This window comes from Pinus tabuliformis, chromosome 3_1, assembly GCF_031772625.1.
Source record: "Pinus tabuliformis cultivar Carrire ecotype Pingquan chromosome 3_1, CPIR1, whole genome shotgun sequence".
Classification (NCBI taxonomy): Eukaryota; Viridiplantae; Streptophyta; class Pinopsida; order Pinales; family Pinaceae; genus Pinus; species Pinus tabuliformis.
In genome coordinates this window covers 798177520-798194226 of record NC_142301.1, presented here as the reverse complement: position 1 = coordinate 798194226, position 16707 = coordinate 798177520, and the positions used below count along the sequence as shown (strand labels likewise).

Here is a 16707-nt window from a genome sequence, read left to right as displayed (position 1 = left end):
TCTACCTGGGCGTGGTTTCCCATGATTCAGCATAACCTAAAGAAAAGTTTAGATCCCCACCCAGGATAATGTTGTCACTTCGCATCACAGATGAACCCAATAAATCTTCCCAGAAATCCACCCTATTGTGACAGAGGCCATAAATATTAACATATCTAATTACTATCCCCAACTCTTCCAAAAATATCTTCATTGCTCAGACACCTTCCCTTCCCCAGACATTGTCTATTCTCATTGTTTTGTTGTTTATTCCGATCACAATTCCCTCGGATCTTCCACGAGCATCTAAACCATGATAAGTCCATCCTGGAGTGAGGGATGATAAAAACTTAGATATACGAGAACTGTCACCGAGAGTCTCATGTAGACATATAATATCCAACTTCTCCATCTCAATTAACCTTGTAAGGGCTAGTTTTTTCATAGGGCTAGCCATACCACTATAGTTAAATGAAAGAACCTTCATCGAGAAACCGTTGCAGGGTTTCTCTTTGCTCTAAGAACTTGATCAATAGGAATTTTCCTACCCGTCGGGACATCTACCCCGACCCTATGGATGGCTTTGGATATATAGGAGTGCCTCCCTCGACATGGCTTGGGACCCTTTGGGGGTGAGGATGAGCCCAAGCCATATCCTAACACTGAGCCTTGTTTGGCAAGGGATTTCATATTGTATATGTGGCTAGAATTACTGTCAGATTCATCCACACTATTCATTCCGGGAATAAGGGTTCCGACCAAGGTAGACGAAGAGGGAGCAGGGCAACATGTCGGGGCTGAGACCAAGGGGCACGTAATAGTATTCAAATTACAAAGAGAAAAAACCATTCCAGTACTTGATAATGAATATGACGACAAGGAACATGTAGAAGGAGCTCGAGAAAGGAAAGGTTCCAAAGAAAGGATAGAAAAATCAGTACCGGATTAAGGAACGAAGCCTGATGTTTGAGAGCGCGTGACCCTTGTGGATGGAGGGCGATCCGGCTGAGGATGCAAGCCTTTGTCCATGTCCATCCAGAGCTTCTACGTGTTCACAAGTTTATGAAATTTATCAATTATATATAATATAATATTAATATTAAATATTAAATTATATTATATTTAAAGTGTTAATATTGATATCAATATTAAAAATTAATTATCAACTATATTAATATTAAATAGTAATAATATTATGTTATAGATATATGACAACTTTCACTGTCATTTTAGTCTTTACTTTAGAACATACCTATTATATGATTTCCACTATACTAATCTATATCCATTTTAACTACATATTTACCAAGCTAAAAGAAATTTACATCTCAACAAATTTGATTTTTTGACCATTAATAAATCTAAAATTAGTTATTTGAAATTTATAATTTTTTTAAATTCCCATTACAAAATATGGAAAAACCAAAAATATAATCGCAAATAATCGATTGGTTATATATAACCATGGAATTAGTAAATGTCAAAACACTAGAAATTTATAACTCAGTAAGAGTCCAGGAATTTGAAAACACGTCCATAGGACCCCACACCTTGAAAATTTCTGCAACTTCTACCCTTTCTAACATGCCACAGATTTGGATGGAAATAATGGTTTGACTTCCTTGAAGAGAAAGTTAAAACCAGTTGTAAATTCCCCAATCATATGTGACCCTCTCTGGGCAATTAGCCTTTCTGAACGTGGTCATGTATCACCTCTGGAACCGATGTTAAGGATGCAACAATTTCGGATCTCACCAGTCTCACTTCTGGAATCGATGTCAAACATGAACCAATTTCTGATCTCACCAATGTCGAGCTGGTTTCATCAGTATATTTGATTTCGATGATAATGACATCATTTGAATTGCCTGGTTGCTCTATATAAAGTCACACCACTCTGCACGGCTGTTTGGGTGCCCTCATTCATTCCTTCCTGTCTGTAAAGCTTAAGCTTACAATCTTCAATCAATCAGTACTATTTTGGCAGACATGAGAATGGTAGGTTCGATTTTACAACTGCTGATCCTGGTGAGTCTGTCTACTGTTTCTGCCTCTACACAACACCTCTCTCGAAACGACTTTCCTCCAGACTTCGTTTTTGGTGTTGGTTCCTCTGCTTACCAGGTCTCTTTCTGCTTCATCATTCATATATTTATGTATATATTCATTCATTCAATGATTATGGGGAAGACATGCCCATCTCCCAATTCATAGAGTGGGATGTTAATGTGAAAAATCCACAATTGGTTTTCTGCAGTATGAAGGAGCTGCATCAGAAGATGGTCGGAAGCCAAGCATCTTTGACACTTTCACTCATAGGGAAGGTCTGTTTCATCACATATCTTCTTTCATCCCTTCATATGCATTCTACCCAGTTCCTTACTTTACTTTGGGACTTTCAAGGCCAAGGCTGGAAGTGAGCTGTTGTTTGTTTTTCAATTGTATTGTCAGGGACTACTCCGGATGGAGCTACTGGAGATGTAGCTGTTGATCAATACCATCGTTACAAGGTATTATTATCTGCAAGTCTAAGAACAATAAATGTCACTAGCACAAACCTATATACAGTGGCTACTTGTAAGCCATCCTCAAGCTTTATATCTATGTCCAACCCCATTATTGTTGTTTTCATACTAATGCATCAATAGATGAACTCCTAAATGATTTGGGTATCAACCTGGTGCAAAATTTCATGTGGGTTTTGAAGGAGGATATTGATCTAATGTCTGCGATGGGAGTAGATGCCTATAGATTTTCAATCTCATGGCCCAGGCTTATTCCTGGTATATTTCTGTTTGAGCTCTGACCACATGCTTAATCCTGAAAATTCAGTAAACACTCAATGGGCAATGGTAGGAAATAACTATTTCACATGTATTGATGCATTGATGCAGATGGTGAAGGACCCATCAACCCAAAAGGCGTTGAGTACTATAATAACCTCATTAATGAGCTTTTGTCCCATGGTAGGGCTCTTGTTTTATTCATTGACAAACTTGTCTCTCTACTTTGGTTTTATTCCTGGGACTATCATCCTCAAAACTGTTAATCGTGACACAATGCATGTCTCAGGCATTCAACCACATGTTACATTGTACCACTTTGATCTGCCCCAAGCTCTGGAAGATTCCTATGGAGGTTTCTTAAATCCACAGATTGTGTAAACATCTTATGTCATCTCCTGTTCTTGATTTTCTTCCATGTGGATTGACACACAAGTCAAAGCATTAATTTATTGGTGCATCAATAATCTTATGGTTAGAGAAGCAGATTTCTCTAATCTATTTCGATCTTATGCAGGGAGGATTTTAAAGGTTATGCAGATGTGTGTTTCAGAGAGTTTGGTGATCGAGTGAAATATTGGTCCACTTTCAATGAGCCCAATCTATTTGCCATTGCAGGATATGATCAAGGCTTTTTCCCACCTCAACGATGCTCCCAACCATTTGGAAATTGTACTGCTGGAAACTCAACTGTTGAGCCTTATATTGTTGGCCACCATGTTTTGCTATCACATATAGCTGCTGTGGAGCTGTACAGGAAAACCTATCAGGTTCTTTTCCTCTCTGATCTATGTTCATCTCCCTTCATTCTATAAGGTTTTCTAAATTTTTTGATGAATGCAGGCAAAGCACAAGGGCTGGATTGGGTTAGTAATTTTAGTACATAGGATGATACCTCTTACCAATAAATCCACAGATGTGGCTGCTACTCAAAGAGCAAATGATTTTATGGTGGGCTGGTGAGTGACTTCTTTAACAGTGTATTTCAAGTTAACTTATGCTTCAACCAGAAGCTTCAGTGCCATTGAGCAGTCTCATCAATTGTTATTTCTTCTCTTTTTCAGTTGGGGTTTTCGTAGTGATTCAAATAATTAACAGCTATATTGTGGAAGTGGATGCAAATATGTGTACTTTTGTTTGGTTGAGGGCAGACAACCACCCTGAATTAATTTCTTTTTCTAAAATCCAGGTTTTTAGACCCATTTGTTTCTGGAGACTATCCAGGGAGCATGAGGAATATAGTGGGTTCTCGGTTACCTTCATTTACAAAGGAACAGACTCAAAAGTTACAAGGGTCATTGGACTTCATTGGTGTCAATCACTATTTTACCATGTATTGTTTTGATGTTCCAAGAAAAGGTGAACTTATGTCAAGAGACTATACTCAAGATATGTCCATTGGAATTGCAGGTACGAGAGTCATTTTCACAAATAGATTTAACTCAATAAATCTCATTTTCTAACAGCCTTTCTATACTCATACATTGCAAAAACATTGTTATTAAGAACATTTTATGGCTGTTCTGTACTGCTTGATAAATGCAGTGGAGCGAGATGGAATTCCCCTCAATGTAAGAAGATTTTGAAGAATCACATGTCCTATTATAATCATATGTTTTCTTTTTCTTTTTAGCATAAGCCTTTTTATAAATATACGGTATGTAGAATTTTACAGTTCGATAGAAATTTTGGATTTAAACTCTGCCTTAGTTTAGAAACGTAATTCTCAACCGAGAGACAAATAGAATCCAAAAATTCGACTATAATTTTTATAAATTTTTAACATTATGTTTTAAGTATGTTTATATCTTGACAAAAAAATATTTACATCATGCCGAAATTTGTGGCAGAAATCATTCTCTGGTATGCCAGTTGTACCACAAAGCATGCAAGCAGCGCTTGAATATATTGAGGACCGTTCCCATAATATTCCTATTATTGTGTATGAAAATGGTGGGCACTCTTGTCATGTTATTCCTTTAGCACAAGTTAGGTTTTCAAGTCCTCAATGAGAGCTCTCTGTACACTTAAGGATTTATTCTGGTTCAAGAAAATATACATATAGATTGGTGCTACTGCTAATATCATTTTTTGATCATTGACCATCTGATTATCTGCTCTGCTCTGGACTTACAATATCAGCTTTCATGTCTGGACAGGATTTCCAGAGCCTAATAATTCTTCTATTCCCCTTTCTGAGGCTTTGAATGACAAATTCAGGATGGATCTCCATCATGATGTCCTTCAGTATGTGCTTGCAGCAATAAGGTATACAAAGACCATACAGTGTTTCATTCAAGGCACACCATTTATGAAACAATTAATGAAATCAAGGAATTTGTGAAATGATGAATATCTCGGACCTAAAACGTTTATTCATTGTGGCAGGAATGGGTCAGACATCCGTGGATACTTTATATGGACTTTCCTAGATGACTTTGAAGTTGTGGGTGGTTACACTAGGCGTTTTGGTCTTCATTATGTGGACTTCAACGACAGCTTGAAGCGTTATCCCAAACTATCTGCTCATTGGTACAAGACTTTTCTGCAGAGGCGGGAAAGCAGAGAATCAAGACTTGAATCTCAAATTCTCCTCAACACCTACACTCCTATGAACGTCTTATAGAACCAAGAATTGAAACCCAATTTTAGGAAAACAATGCGGTATATTTTAGGCATGATTTTCTTAAACAAATTTGATATTTATGTTTATATTCATTTCCAAAACGTTTTTACATCATCTAATATATGATGTTTATATTGGCACTATGAACATGGTTCATTTACTCCCTTTACGTTGGTTTATCAGTCACAGTGTCTCTGTTGATTATGGGTTGAATAACATTACCATTTCAATCCTGTTAGACAGGTATATCTCACAGTATGCTCTATCAATTTGTACAATTTATTTGTCCAAGAATGCATACTCAAATAAGTACTGTGTAATTCTTACATATACCACTTGTTGTCCCAGTTACATGTTTAATTCATAGGTACATAATAAAAGCAGTCTTTTCTTAATTAAGTTGTATTCTTTACTTATCTATTGCACAATTTATTTGTCCAAGAATGCATACTCAAATAAGTACTGTGTAAGTCTTACATATACCACTTGTTGTCCCAGTTACATGTTTAATTCATAGGTACATAACAAAAGCAGTCTTTTCTTACTTAAGCTGTATTCTTTACTTATCTATTGCGCTCTCAGCAACATATCATAAGCAGTATTATTTGGCTTATCTAATGCATTCTCATAACATAAACAGAACTACTTTTTCTTATCTGATGCATTCTCAGAAGCATAACCTAAACGGAATTACTTATTCTTATCTGTTGGATTCTCAGAAGCATATCATAAACATAATTACTTATCTGATGCGTTCACAGTTTTCCAAGAAAGTGAATTCGGGACAGGACCACACCTCCCAGCCTATGGAACTGGCAATGGCAATCACGTCCAAGTTCCCCCGAGCTTCCTCCTTCCGTTACAGTTGTTGAGAGTAAACTCTCACAGGTTACTTCTCAGGGCTCAAAACCGTAGTCCAGCCTGCAAAAGTCAGATTTTCTATCTGGCAGGGAGGTTTCCACTGGCACCAAGCCAGCTCCAGATAACCTTCCCCAAGGCAGCCCCAGATAACCTTCCCCAAGGCAACACAGTATTCACACTCTGTTTCTCTAGGTGGTCACCTCTCTCCTTACGAACCCCTCCTCATGCCCTCTGAACTCTTTTTGTCTCCAGGACTTCGAAACTGCCCAGTAGTGCTAATTCTGCCATGGCAAACTCAATTCCAGTTTGTGCCCATATGGAATACTGTCCAGCGTGTTTCTTTGCAAAATAACATTTGGTTTTCTGCAGTATGAAGGAGCTGCAGCAGAAGATGGCCGGAAGCGAAGCATCTTTGACACTTTCACTCACAGGGAAGGTCTGTTTCATCACATATCTTCATTCATCCCTTCATTTGCATTCTACCCAGTTCCTTACTTTACTTTGGGACTTTCAAGGCCAAGGCTGGAAGTGAGCTGTTGTTTGTTTTAACTGTATTGTCAGGGATTACTGTGGATGGAGGTAATGGAGATGTAGCTGTTGATCAATACCATCGTTACAAGGTATTATTATCTACAAATCTAAGAACAATAAATGTCACTAGGACAACCTATATGCAGTGGCTACTTGTAAGCCATCCTCAAGCTTTATGTGCATGTCCAACCCCATTATTGTTGTTTTCATACTAATGTATCAATAGTTAAACTCCTAGATGATTTGGGTATCAACCTGATGCAAAATTTCATGTGGGTTTTGAAGGACGATATTGATCTAATGTCTGCGATGGGAGTAGATGCCTATAGATTTTCAATCTCATGGCCCAGGCTTATTCCTGGTATATTTCTGTTTGAGCTCTGACCACATGTTTAATCCTGAGAATTTAGTAAACACTCAATGGACAATGGTAGGAAATAACTATTTCACATATATTGATGCAGATGGCGAAGGACCCATCAACCCAAAAGGCATTGAGTAGTATAATAACCTCATAAATGAGCTTTTGTCCCATGGTAGTATTTATTGACAAACTTGTCTCTCTACTTTGTTTTTATTCCTGTGACTATCATCCTCAAAACTGTTAATCGTTTCACAATGCATGTCTCAGGCATTCAACCACATGTGACATTGTACCACTTTGATCTGCCCCAAGCTCTGTAAGATTCCTATGGAGGTTTCTTAAATCCACAGATTGTGTAAACATCTTATGTCATCTCCTGTTCTTGTTTTTCTTCCCATGTGGGTTGACACACAAGTCAAAGCATCAATTTATGGTGCATTAATAACCTTATGGTTAGAGAAGCAGAGTTCTCTAATCTACTTCGATCTTATGCAGGGAGGATTTTAAAGGTTATGCAGATGTGTGTTTCAGAGAGTTTGGTGATCGAGTGAAATATTGGTCCACTTTCAATGAGCCCAATGTTTTTGGCACTGCAGGATATGATGACGGCATTTTCCCACCTCAAAGATGTTCCCAACCATTTGGAAATTGTACTGCTGGAAACTCAACTGTTGAGCCATATATTGTTGGTCACCATGTTTTGCTATCACATATAGCTGCTGTGGAGCTGTACAGGAAAACCTATCGGGTTCTTTTCCTCTCTGATCTATGTTCATCTCCATTCATTCTATGAGATTTTATAAATTTCTCGATGAATGCAGGAAAAGCAAAAGGGTTGGATTGGATTAGTAATTTTAGTACATTGGATGATACCTCTTACCAATAAATCCACAGATGTGGCTGCTACTCAAAGAGCAAATGATTTTATGGTGGGCTGGTGAGTGATTTCTACTTTCATTCTGCTAATTTTGATATTTTCAATCCGTTATTCGATCCGATTACAACACATTCTATTTTCAATCCATTATATGATATTGTTGCTCCACATCCTGGATTGGTTTTACAGCTATACAATCCCCTCTCTAAAGATCAGCTCAAAACTCTGCCAAGGATAAATTTGTTAATGACAATCTCTCTTAGAGCATCTCAGATTGGTTTTCTAGCTATACAATCCCCCCTCTCTAAAGAACAACTCAAAACTCTTCTAAGGATAACTTTGTTAAGGACAATCTCTCTCAAGTTCAAAACTCTGCTAAGGATAACTTTGTTAAGGACAATCTCTCTCAAGTTCAAAACTCTGCTAAGGATAACTTTGTTAAGGACAATCTCTCTCAAGCCTACTGTTGAGACAAGGGGCTCCTTCAGAATGCTAACTAATTTGGGATAGGCAACCTCAATTTACTAGATTTTTCTACTACAGCAATCTGTTGAGCTTTTTAGCTTTTGCTTTCTGGCTGTTTCCAATTGTCAATATATTCCTCTCAGAAAATGGAATACCTCAAAGGCTCTCTTGGGGTTCATAATTTAATTTTTATTTCAGCTTTAGATCTTTATACACAAATGTCTCAAGTTTTATTTGCTTTTGCTTTTGCCCATTTCCAAAGGTCAGTACTCTAAAAAAGGCATTAGGCTTTTTTGAGTCATAATTCAACTTTTATTTTTGGGACTCAAGTAGTTGTTGAGGCAAAAAATGATTCAATTATGGTGTTGCAGGGTTTTGATGTTATCAAAGCACACAGCCATCGACAAATCTTTCCTTGTTCCACTGTTGGCCCTAGAGGCACCTGGAGATGTCATTTCTTGGATCAGGTGACCAGGTTCTTCCCAGTTGCAAAATTAGACAAATTCCAGTGAAGTGAACTGAGAGTTTAAACTTCACCCCACATTTGGATTTGTTTGTCTACATTATTACAGAGGTGATTATGGTTTGTGGACTGCCTTTTTGGTCTTCCTTAGACTATTTTACTACTTTCCTGGTGAGTCACAAGAACTCAAATGCCATCCTATTTTACTTACTTGGTCGTTCTTTCCTACACAGTATATTGATTTGAATTGCATGACAGAACTGTAGTGTTTGACAAACTTAATTTGTTGGGAACAGGGGAATTGGAACTGCCATTTTTATTGCTCCTTATCAAGCCATGAACCTGAGGAAAGTTGATTTTTTCCTTAACAAATGATTGAATTGGTGTTTGGAAATGTGGATGGTAGTTTATGGGATGTTGTTGATTTGCAGAGGAACCCAAGCTGGAATGGTCATTTCCATAGCAACTTCTGCATACTTGATCTATCAACACGTCACCAGGACAGGGGGTATTAAAAATGCTTTTGATCAGGGAGTTGTTGTACCCACCATTGCTGCTGCGTGCCTTATCTGTGTGCCGTTCATATTCCCCGTTAAAGGGTATATATTTTAATTTAACCAAGTGTCAAGCCTAAACAGTGCCATATTTGTAAAGCCATCTTGACTCCCTACTTAAAATTTTCAAATTATTATTGTGGAAAATAGTACATGTAAGGTGGTGTGTAATAAAGATCTAGTATATAAATAAGTCCAACAAGCTGCATGATTGACTCCTTGGGAGCCTTGTCTTCTTGGCAAATCATGTCAATTTGGATTGCATGAGAGATTGGTTGAGAAAATTAGATCGGCTCTTTCTGGATATGTTTGAACCTCCTCTGTCCTTTGCAAGGGTAGCTGGTTGGCTGACTTGTTGAAAGCACTATTTTTGTCCATGGAGACAAAAACTGTATGAATAATATTTTAAAGAACACAAGTTTTTTTTCAGTGGTCAAACCATGCCTTTTATTCAAAGTTGCAGATACCATACATGTATTGATATTCCTCTACTTCTAAAAAATAAAGGATCCTCTATATTATGAGAATATACTGAGTTGGAGGGTTTTAAAATTCAGGTTAAATAACTTATTTCTTTGCCTTTTATGCATGCGAGGCATGATCACACAAGGTTATCCATTATTCACAGTTCTGAAATATTGTGGAGCTCCTGTGCACAGTATTTATTTTCAATTTTTTGATATTTTCTATCTGTTTTCTGTCAATTTTTTTATGTCGCTTAATCTGGCATCCTTTCTATTTTGATGCCAAATTTGTTACTGGATACAGAATCTACTTTCATTCTGCTAATTTTGATATTTTCAATCCGTTATTCGATCTGATTACAACACATTCTATTTTCAATCCATTATATGATATTGTTGCTCCAGTACACCTTCTGTCTTCTTAAAACAAGATAATACCACGGATTATATAACTCGCAATAAGTCGAGATATGCAGGCTGTTTTAGGCAATATCCCATTTTTGTTTCTGAGCCTTCTGTCTTCTTAAAACAAGATAATACCACGGATTATATAACTCACAATTGTCAAGATATGCAGGCTGTTTTAGGCAATATCCCATTTTTGTTTCTAAGCCTCTGTGACTTCAATTCTAAATGATTTTCCATATAAAACAAGTAATTTTTTCTTTCTTTATTGAGAAAGAACATATATTAAGTTTATATATAATATTATGGTGAAGTTAAATATTGAATTAGTATAAAGATAATTTGTTTATGATATAAGGATCTATTTTCTTATAGTAATTGGATTATTATTAGTTTTTACTGAGATAGGATACAGTTTAAAGTTTAGTTATAATGAAGTGGTGTATCTTACTAACATAATGATATGGATAACAGAGTGGTATTGTCAATGAAGTGGTGTCTCCTACTAACTTAATGGTTGATCGGTTAAGTGAGTATGATTGCTTTCTCGGTCATCTTTCTTTTTGTGCAGAATTTGTGTAAAACAATGATTAGATAAGCCTTTCTTAGAGCATCCTGGATTGGTTTTACAGCTATACAATCCCCTCTCTAAAGATCAGCTCAAAACTCTGCCAAGGATAAATTTGTTAATGACAATCTCTCTTAGAGCATCTCGGATTGGTTTTCCAGCTATACAATCCCCCCCTCTAAAGATCAGCTCAAAACTCTGCTAAGGATAACTTTGTTAAGGACAATCTCTCTCAAGTTCAAAACTCTGCTAAGGATAACTTTGTTAAGGACAATCTCTCTCAAGCCTACTGTTGAGACAAGGGGCTCCTTCAGAATGCTAACTAATTTGGGATAGGCAACCTCAATTTACTAGATTTTTCTACTACAGCAATCTGTTGAGCTTTTTAGCTTTTGCTTTCTGGCTGTTTCTAATTGTCAATATATTCCTCTCAGAAAATGGAATACCTCAAAGGCTCTCTTGGGGTTCATAATTTAATTTTTATTTCAGCTTTAGATCTTTATACACAAATGTCTCAAGTTTTATTTGCTTTTGCTTTTGCCCGTTTCGAAAGGTCAGTACTCTAAAAAAGGCATTAGGCTTTTTTCAGTCATAATTCAACTTTTATTTTTGGGACTCGAGCAGTTGTTGAGGCAAAAAATGATTCAATTATGGTGTTGCAGGGTTTTGATGTTATGAAAGCACACAGCCATCGACAAATCTTTCCTTGTTCCACTGTTGGCCCTAGAGGCACCTGGAGATGTCATTTCTTGGATCAGGTGACCAGGTTCTTCCCAGTTGCAAAATTAGACAAATTCCAGTGAAGTGAACTAAGAGTTTAAACTTCACCCCACATTTGGATTTGTTTGTCTACATTATTACAGAGGTGATTATGGTTTGTGGACTGCCTTTTTGGTCTTCCTTGTTAGACTATTTTACTACATTCCTGGTGAGTCACAAGAACTCAAATGCCATCCTATTTTACTTACTTGGTCGTTCTTTCCTGCACAGTATATTGAGTTGAATTGCATGACAGAACTGTAGTGTTTGACAAACTTAATTTGTTGGGAACAGGGGAATTGGAACTGCCATTTTTATTTGTGTTACTGGTGATTATTGCTCCTTATCAAGCCATGAACCTGAGGCAAGTTGTTGTTTTCCTTAACAAATGATTGAATTGGTGTTTGGAAATGTGGATGGTAGTTTATGGGATGTTGTTGATTTGCAGAGGAACCCAAGCTGGAATAGTCATTTCCATAGCGGCTTCTGCATACTTGATCTATCAACACGTCACCAGGACAGGGGGTATTAGAAAGGCTTTTGATCAGGGAGTTGTTGTACCCACCATTGCTGCTGCGTGCCTTATCTGTGTGCCGTTTATATTCCTCGTTAAAGGGTATATATTTTAATTTAACCAGGTGTCAGGCCTAAACAGTGCCATTTTTGTAAAGCCATCTTGACTCCCTACTTAAAACTTTCAAATTATTATTGTGGAAAATAGTACATGTAAGGTGGTGTGTAATAAAGATCTAGTATATAAATAAGTCCAACAAGCTGCATGATTGACTCCTTGGGAGCCTTGTCTTCTTGGCAAATCATGTCAATTTGGATTGCATGAGAGATTGGTTGAGAAAATTAGATCGGCTCTTTCTGGATATGTTTGAACCTCCTCTGTCCTTTGCAAGGGTAGCTGGTTGGCTGACTTGTTGAAAGCACTATTTTTGTCCATGGAGACAAAAACTGTATGAATAATATTTTAAAGAACACAAGGTTTTTTTCAGTGGTCAAACCATGCCTTTTATTCAAAGTTGCAGATACCATACATGCATTGATATTCCTCTGCTTTTAAAAAATAAAGGATCCTCTATATTATGAGAGTATACTGAGTTGGAGGGTTTTAAAATTCAGGTTAAATAACTTATTTCTTTGCCTTTTATGCATGCGAGGCATGATCACACAAGGTTATCCATTATTCACAGTTCTGAAATATTGTGGAGCTCCTGTGCACAGTATTTATTTTCAATTTTTTGATATTTTCTATCTGTTTTCTGTTCCCACCAACACGCAATGCTGCATCTCCATCACTCTAGAATAGAAACTTGACATCTGGAATTGCAGAAAAATGATATCAATTGGAAGGCCTAGCTGCAAAGCATTTCTGGGGTGTGTAAAGCAATTTCAACAAAAAACGTCTAGCAGTGGGAAACATTCTAGGGTACTTGATGTTTTACTAGCTTAAAATTGTAATTAAATTAAATCAAAACTTTATTCTGAAATAATATAAAATTAGTATAAACCTGACTTACAATGATGGGGGCTTACATAAACAATGTCGTGCCGTTCCAAAGTTGGGATTCCTCAATGTTTGACATTAATCAACATGCCATTTGTTCCCTTCCATTCAAAAGTTCAAGTTGGTTTCCTGATCAAGAAAGATCGATTGCATCCCTCCTTCTGAGCAACTCAATAATGATAAATGACCGAATTAGCACTTCAACATATAAAAAGCAGAATTGTGAAAAAACATATGTTTTGTAATGTTGCTTCTCGCCCATGCTTTTGTTCTCTTTAGAAAGTGATGTTCCTAACATTTCTCCAAAGGGAAATTTTGACAATTTGCCAAACTGGTGCAGCTATAAAGACAACCAAAAATGTTAAAAATGAGTACTATAAAAGAAAGTGTCTTATGTGTCATGCAACAAGATCAGAACCGTCTTGTCAATAATCAAGCTTAACATACTAAACTTTTAACGCATCCATTCATGCTATCAAAGCAATACAGAATCTTGTATGAAACTTACCAGAGGTGAGCCTGCTCCACATGAAGAAGCTACGAGACAACTGACATATTCTCAGCATGTTTCTCCTTATTTCCGCGTGTCACAAGAGGCAACTTCTAGACCAATAGAGGATAGTATAGAGAAGCATTCAAGCCACTCCCAAATAGTGCTCAAACTTCATCTTGTATTACCAATAATCCTGACAAGAGCACGTTCCATTCCTAAAATGGTGAAAACGTATAATGTCCCTTACTACAATTTCACGTCCAACAATCTTAGAAATAAACTTGACAGCATTGTGACAGTCACCACATACACGAAGGTTCTTTATTATTCGAATAGGGGCCCCAGGAGGTGTGCTCATAAGCCCAAATGCAATGGCTAGCTTCTCACTGTGATGGTAGAGGACATGTTCCTTATGTTCATCCTCCATATCATGGAGGACAAAGTTTGTGTTCGGTACATAACCTGCCTCCTCCATTGGCCCGGCCAATGTATTCAACATTGCATGAACTTCTTCTATTTGTGGGTGTGATCTATCTTCTGACATGAATGCATGTACTCTATTCTTGACCTCAATCCAGCTGAACCCTGGCTTCTTTTTTGCATCTCTGTCTTTCATCATTTTTCTAACCTTGGCTGCATCATCCCACCTGCCAGCTGCAAAATAGATATTTGAAAGCAGCACATATGCAGAAGTATTTTACGGCTCCAAATCGAAAAGCAATTGTGCGACACGCTTTCCTATTTCTATATTGCCGTGAACTCTGCAAGCATTGAGAAATGCCACCCAGATACTGACATCAGGTTCAAATGGCATCTTATTGATGAAATCTTCTGCCTCGTCTAGACGACCAGCATGACCAAGAAGGTCAATCATGCAGGCATGATGATCCATTCTTGGTGTGATGTTATGTTCATGCCTCATGGAATGAAAGTAATAATGTCCTCGATCTACTAGACCTGTATGGCTGCAAGCAGAGAGAACACCAAGGAAGGTTATGGCATCTGGCCTAATGCTTGTCAGTAGCATTTGCTCAAAAAGTCTCAAGGTTTCCACCCCATCCCCATGCTGAGCATGACCAACAATCATTGCATTCCATGAGACAACATCACGCTCAATCATCTTCTCGAAAACTTTCCGTGCATCTTCTATGCCTCCACATTTGACATACATAGTAACCAGGGCGTTGACCACAGACATGGGTGACTCAAACCCCATACAGAAAATGTGGGCATGGATGTGTCTTCCATGCTCAAGAACTGCTAGGTTGGCACACACACTAACAATGCTAGCAAAAGTTGCCTCATCTGGCTTCAAACCAGTGTGTTGCATTTGACAAAAGAGTTTTAGAGCCTCTTCACTATACCCATGCTGCACATACCCTGCAATCATTGCATTGCAGGAGATCACATCTTGTTCAGGCATTTTGTCTAACACTTGACGGGCATATTGTAGGCTGCCAGATTTAGCATACATGTCTACAAGAGCACTTCCAACGAACATATTTGAGTCAAAACCAGTCTGGATAATGTGACCGTGAAGTTGTTTACCTTCTTCAAAAGCAGGTAAGCTGGAACTTACACTGAGAATGCTTGCATAAGTGAATTGATTCAGTTTCACACCTATCTGTTTCATTTGGAAACTAAGCTTTAAGGCCTCTTGATAATGGCCATTATGTGCATATCCTGCAATAATTGCATTCCATGAGATTAAGTCTCGTTCCTGCATTTTATCAAACACACATAGTGCATCTTCTATGGTTTGAGTTTTGGCATACATTGTAACAATAGCATTGCACACGGAAACTTGGGACTGGAATCCACTTCTGATAATGTACGCATGGACCTGTCTGCCAAACCTCAAATCAATGAGAATAGCACACGCATTGACGACACTGACAAATGTCAACTCATTTGGCTTCATACCGGTCTAGTGAATTTGATTAAAAAACCTTGTGGCCTCGTCTGCTTGCCCATTTTGGGCATATCCTGCAACCATGGCAGTCCAAGAAACAATATTTTGAACCGGAATTAAATAAAAAATTTGGCGTGCACCATCTACTCTCCCACATTTAGCATACATATCAACAAGAGCAGTCCCAACAAATACATTTGACTCAAATCCAAGCTTAACAACCGGTCCATGAATTTTCCTCCCATATCCTAAATCCACCATGCTTGCACATGCACTTACAACGCTGGCTAAGGTGAACTCATCAGGTTTCGTGCCCATCCATTGCATCTGGCCATATAAATCCATGGCTTCAACCTGATCACCACATCAGGCATATGCCACAATCATTGCATTCCAGGAAACTATGCTACGTTCATGCATTTTGTCAAACAGACACCGTGCATTTTCCACATACCCACATTTTGCATAACCTGTAAGAACCGTAGTCCATGAACAGGCATCTCATTCAGGCGTTGTGTCAAACACTTGGCATGCATCCTTAATTCTCCCACACTTGACATACATGTCAATCATACAATTCCACAAATAGATGCTTGGCTCAAAGCCGGTTTTAACCATATGGCCATGAACCGTCTTGCCCTCTGCTAGGGCTCTGCTATTTCCGCACTCCAGCAAGCGACGAACATAAATATTAGGATCCACCTGAACAAACCTGCAATATGTAGAATTCTGAACACCTATATCATGGCTACTTCCCTGTTCTTCTTTGGGATAATCTTTGAGAGCATAACCAAACTCTCTCCGCTTATTCACCCAGTACCTACACTCTAGATGAAACACCATTATATTCAAAATGCTTCTCTGAGTATGATGATGGTGTCCGAGCTGTTTTAAACAGGTGAAATTCATAGCACTCAGTGCCATTCATCTTATCAGAATTTCACCTATTTAAAACAGCTCGGACACCATCATCATACTCAGAGAAGCATTTTGAATACATTGGTGTTTCATCTAGAGTGTAGGTACTCGGTACAAGTAAAGTTAGCTTCATGTTCTCACCCATAATGATTGCCTGGTTCGTGACCAACAT

General features: G+C 37.9%; 2 pseudogenes across 2 annotated transcripts; one reads left to right on the top strand and one right to left on the bottom strand.

The window, feature by feature from the left end:
- The first annotated feature begins 1490 nt into the window (after window positions 1-1490).
- LOC149189849 (coniferin beta-glucosidase-like) lies at window positions 1491-12755 on the top strand (annotated as a pseudogene). Its single transcript, XR_016255611.1, has 26 exons — window positions 1491-2103; window positions 2237-2303; window positions 2431-2489; window positions 2687-2762; window positions 2874-2945; window positions 3052-3139; window positions 3280-3532; window positions 3606-3721; window positions 3952-4172; window positions 4308-4333; window positions 4613-4715; window positions 4922-5030; window positions 5151-5379; window positions 5628-5631; window positions 6108-6418; window positions 6538-6685; window positions 6811-6869; window positions 7066-7141; window positions 7245-7316; window positions 7412-7499; window positions 7640-8081; window positions 8858-9120; window positions 9246-9548; window positions 11603-11698; window positions 11804-11868; window positions 11994-12755. The product of XR_016255611.1 is annotated as a coniferin beta-glucosidase-like (transcript).
- Window positions 12756-12973: 218 nt separating this feature from the next.
- Window positions 12974-16460, bottom strand: LOC149189848 (putative pentatricopeptide repeat-containing protein At3g13770, mitochondrial pseudogene; annotated as a pseudogene). Its single transcript, XR_016255610.1, has 3 exons — window positions 13721-16460; window positions 13226-13552; window positions 12974-13025 (listed from the first exon to the last, which is right to left on the bottom strand). The product of XR_016255610.1 is annotated as a putative pentatricopeptide repeat-containing protein At3g13770, mitochondrial pseudogene (transcript).
- Between the last annotated feature and the right edge of the window lie 247 nt (window positions 16461-16707).